A 5,006-nucleotide genomic window follows, 5' to 3' on the forward strand; every position below is an offset into this window, starting at 1 on the left:
TTCATTTTACGAGAACGCGAGAATACCATTTTACTATAGACAATCACATGTGATACTATTATTTCATCACATATGATACTAAATCAGAGACACGGACGATTTTCAATAAGATCTTGGTTGCGGGCCAAGTTGCCCTTAAACCACTAAGCCCTCTCATAGGTATTATCACTTGTGATAAGGGTGTTGTTGATATGATACTATAATCCATCAATACCATCACATGTGATGCTAAATCATAGACGCAGACAACCTTTGGCACGACCTAAGTTGTAGAACACGTCGTCTGCACATCACAGGGTATCCTCATGCTTATTATCACATGTGATAAGGGTGTTCTTGCGTTCTCGTAAAATGAAGGTGTTTCTCGTTTAAGCCTTCATTATATATATATATATATATATATATATATATATATATATATATCACCCAACCTCAAATTTGCATATATAATACATGTTTCATATAACATGTACTTCTAGATAAATACATATTTGTCTCAAATATACATAACGGTACTTGTAAAAGTTACTACAAACTTCTTACTCAAACTACATGACTTGAATATAATAGATTCACAAGTTCATGTAATACACAGTTTCCACTAAATTCAAGTTCAGCACAGCTTCCACTAAATTCAAGTTCAACATATAATTAGATGTAAAGCTATAACCCTTCAAATCACATCTTCTCTTTCCTTTACCTTCTGGATATGCCTTACCTGAAATGCAAATTTTTTAAAAACAAAAATGAGGGTTATACTACAAGGTTTAGTGGGTAATTCCCTGATAACTTTACATGGTGAAAAATTACCAAAAGAATTGTGGAAGTCAACCTTGAAAAGTCTTCAATATATGAACAATAGTTATCACACCAAACATTAACTTGTCGCATCACAAGGATGAGACAAATCAACTCATCGCATCTCAAGGATGCGACAAACCAACTCATCACAAAGATGCAACGACCCCAAGTCATCATATCAAGCAGATGCGACAACCTCATTCAAGTGATCAAATTTAAACAAAAACATTGAGTATGTCACCCTTATTTCAAATACACCTCTCCAGATTATGCCACCCTTATCCTAGTATACACCTCTCATGTCGATTATGCCACCCTTATTCCAGTATACACCTTTTTTGCCGATTTTGTCAGTAAACCAATATCATCCTCACAATTGATAATACAATATCAAACCCCAATTACGCTAACAAATAGCAAATAATTATATCTGAAACACCCAAATTTCGAAGCCCAATAGGTTTCTTATCGAAAGCATTTCAAATTAAGCTTTTGAAATAAAAACTCACCGTCATCACAATTAGATGATATACTTTAAACCGGCAAAAAATTCAGATACTGAACACGTAAACTTTCTTCGTCTTTTGTTCGAACCCAGAGTCCAAAATATACTCTCTCTTTCTTCTTATCACTTCTCTCTTTCTTCTTATCATTTCCAACTCGAAAGAAATATATGAAAGAAAAGAAACAAAAACACACACACACATATATATATATATATATATATATATGTATATATACATACTAGAAAAGTACTCGTGCAATGCAGCGAGACACATCTCGATTTTAATGTTCTATTTTATTCGTCTCTGTCGATGCTATAATACGATTTTATTTATTTTTAAGAAAACAATAATGATTTTATTTTTGATTAAAATATAAATTTGAAAATATCATAAAAATTTGAAAAAAAATATATATCAATGTTAATATCAAATAAACTATTTAAAAGTTCTCATTCTTTATGTAATTTCTTTAATTTATTTTTTATTATAATTTAATTTAAGTTTAATAACGAAATAATTTATTTTTGGTTTAATAATATAACATTTTATAAAGATAATAATTAAGTATTCTGTTAGAACTCAATGATTATCCTAATTATATTTTACATATTTTATATTTAAAATGAGATGTTTATCATGTATTTGATTATGTTTATCTGCAGTTAGTTACACGAATTCAGATATGAAGCTTTAATAAGTTGTAATTACAAACAATCTACTTGCAATCTTAAGTTTTAAATAATATGCATTAATAAACAGTACTATACGCATAATTTTTTTAAGAGTTTTTGTCAAATACTTTATAATATATATATATATATATATATATATATATATATATATGCTTTTTTTTTCCCAAAGAGGCGATGGATTTTTTAAAAATTTTAAACCAAAATTTTAAAATACACCCCTTCAAACAAATTCAAAAACAACCCTAGACTTTCAACAAAATAACCCGGTTATAACAACATCCTCTCTTTAAAGGAATTCCGTCCCGAAATTCAATCAATCAAACAAATGAGGATATTTCATTCTCATATCAGACTACAACTCCCAGGTAGCCTCTTGCCCTTTATGATATCGCTACTGGACTTTTACCAAACGAATCTCTTTGTTTCTCAAAACTTTAACTTTATGATCAGTGACAGTTTTCGGGGTTTCAATAAAACATAACTTCTCATATTTCAGGTAGAGGTATAGCTAACTTTGGATCAGTTAAACACTTTCGTAGATTCGAAACGTAAAGAGTGTTATGAATAACACTGAGCTCCAATGGTAATTCTAATCAATATGCTACCTCACCAACCCGATCCTTGATCTTAAACAACCCAATATACCTTGGGACTTACTTTATCCCTTTTTCCAAAACGAACGATCCATTTCCATGGTGAAACTTTCAACATTACTCTATCCCCCACTTTGAACTCAATTGGTTTACGACATTTCTCGGCATAACATTTCTGTTGATCCTGAGCCGTCTTTATTCGTTTATGATTCTGATCTATCTTTTCTGTCGTTAACTGAACGATTTTTGGACCGACTAATTGATTTTCTCCCACTTCATTCCAACACAACGACGTTTGACTTTTTATGTCGTATAATACTTCATAAGATGTTGCCTGTATACTGGGCTGATAACGGTTATTGTAAGCCAACTCAATTAAAGGTAAATGATTTTTATTCAAGCCTCCAAAATCAGTAATACAAACACACACCATATCTGTTGGAATCCTAAGTCTTGGGGTCCAAGCAATCACGATTATGGAAACAATGACAAGTCGGTTCATACTTTCCTAATTATAAGCTAATACAAGTTGGTTATTAGCTTCTATAAATACATTGTTTTAGATTGAGTTTTTTTAATCTTTTGAAACATTGTAAACACCGTGAGTTTTGAGTAGTTTTCTCACATTAATCAAAGAGTGATTTTGGTTATTTAGTTTTGCAATTATTCAATACCAAACTTTAATTGGTATCAGAGCCAAGAACCGAAGGCTATGAGATCGAATTACCTTCCTAGTGAACAAGTCGGTCACCATGTCAGGAGCAGAAACACCTGCCGGTACGTCGACGAAGGAGAAAGAGACCGGAGCCACCTCGGTGCATTGTCCAATGCTCATGTCGACGAACTACACCGTTTGGGCTATGAGGATGAAGGTTGTATTAAAGATTCATAAGGCTTGGGAGATAATTGAACCAAGAACTACAAAAAATCAAGATAAAGATGATTTAGCAATGGGTTTGATTTACCAATCGATACCTGAAAATCTTATAATCCAAATCAGTGAACAAGATTCATCTAAGGGACTTTGGGATGCAATCAAATCAAGGCATATGGGGGCTGACCGTGTGAAGGAGGCACGATTACAGACTTTGATGTCCGATTTTGATCGATTGAAGATGAATGAGTCGGAGTCGATCGACTCTTTCACTGGAAGATTATCTGGAATTGCATCCAAGGYAGCAGCATTAGGTGAATCGATTGATGAACCAAAGATGGTGAAGAAATTCCTGAAGTCKCTACCGMKRGYAAAAWTCATTCATATTGTCGCCTCTTTGGAACAKGTGTTGGATTTGAAAACCGTTGGCTTCGAAGATGTAGTGGGGCGATTAAAGGCTTATGAGGAGCGGATAAGGGAGGACGAAATCAGTGGTGAGGATCAACCGCAGGTTCTGTTCGTCGACCATGGTGGAAGTGCGAATCGGAAGTCACAGAAGGGGAGATCGAAGGGGCTGGGTCCTAACGGGTCTTATAATTTGAATGGGTCTGGTGGATCAAACAATGCTAACCGGGCTTCTCATGGTGGAAAGGCCAAACAACATTGGGCCAATAACAACCGCAAATCAACTCGGTCCACAAATCAGTCCAATAATGACCCGAAAAGGGAAAAATAAAAAAGACCGGTCCAAAATTATTTGTTACCGGTGTGATAAACCGGGTCACTTCGTGTCTCAATGTCTGGACCGAATTCAAAAATTACAAGAAAGTAATTTTACCAAAAGTGACGATACCGAAGCGACCGTATTTTTACACGAGACCGAGTTTATAAACGAAGAAAAGGTGATACCGTCTCAATCACATGACGGGAAACCGGTCGTTTTTCTCCGAACTCGATGAAGGAATAACCGGGAAGGTTAAATTTGGAGATAATTCATGTGTAAAAATCAAGGGAAAAGGTGCCACACTTTTCCAAGGCAAGAACGGTCAACAAAGGCTGATGACAGAGATTTATTACATACCAAATCTCAAGAACAACATCATTAGCCTTGGTCAGACAACGGAAGCCGGGTGTGACATTCGAATGAAAGGCAACGTTCTGACCATGCATGATACCAATAATCATTTATTAATGAAGGTACAAAGAACTCCAAACCGCCTTTATAAAATAAAATTAAAAATTGGAGTACCTATTTGCCTTCATTCGAGACTAAGTGTGGATACGTGGCGATGGCATGCTAGACTCGGGCACATCAATTTCGAGTCAATGAAAAAGATGTCCAAGAAGGGTCTAGTTAAAGGGTTATCCCAATTTGATCATGAGAATCAACTGTGCGAGTCTTGCTTGGTGGGCAAGCAAACAAGAAAGTCATTCCCGACTATGACGACATACAAAGCAAAACGACCATTGGAACTAGTTCACGGCAATTTATATGGTCCGATCACGCCGGCAACCAAGGGTCAAAATCGGTATGTTTTCA

This window comes from Cynara cardunculus, unplaced genomic scaffold (genome assembly GCF_001531365.2).
Source record: "Cynara cardunculus var. scolymus isolate 2C unplaced genomic scaffold, CcrdV1 Un_Scaffold_1656, whole genome shotgun sequence".
Lineage (NCBI taxonomy): Eukaryota > Viridiplantae > Streptophyta > Magnoliopsida > Asterales > Asteraceae > Cynara > Cynara cardunculus.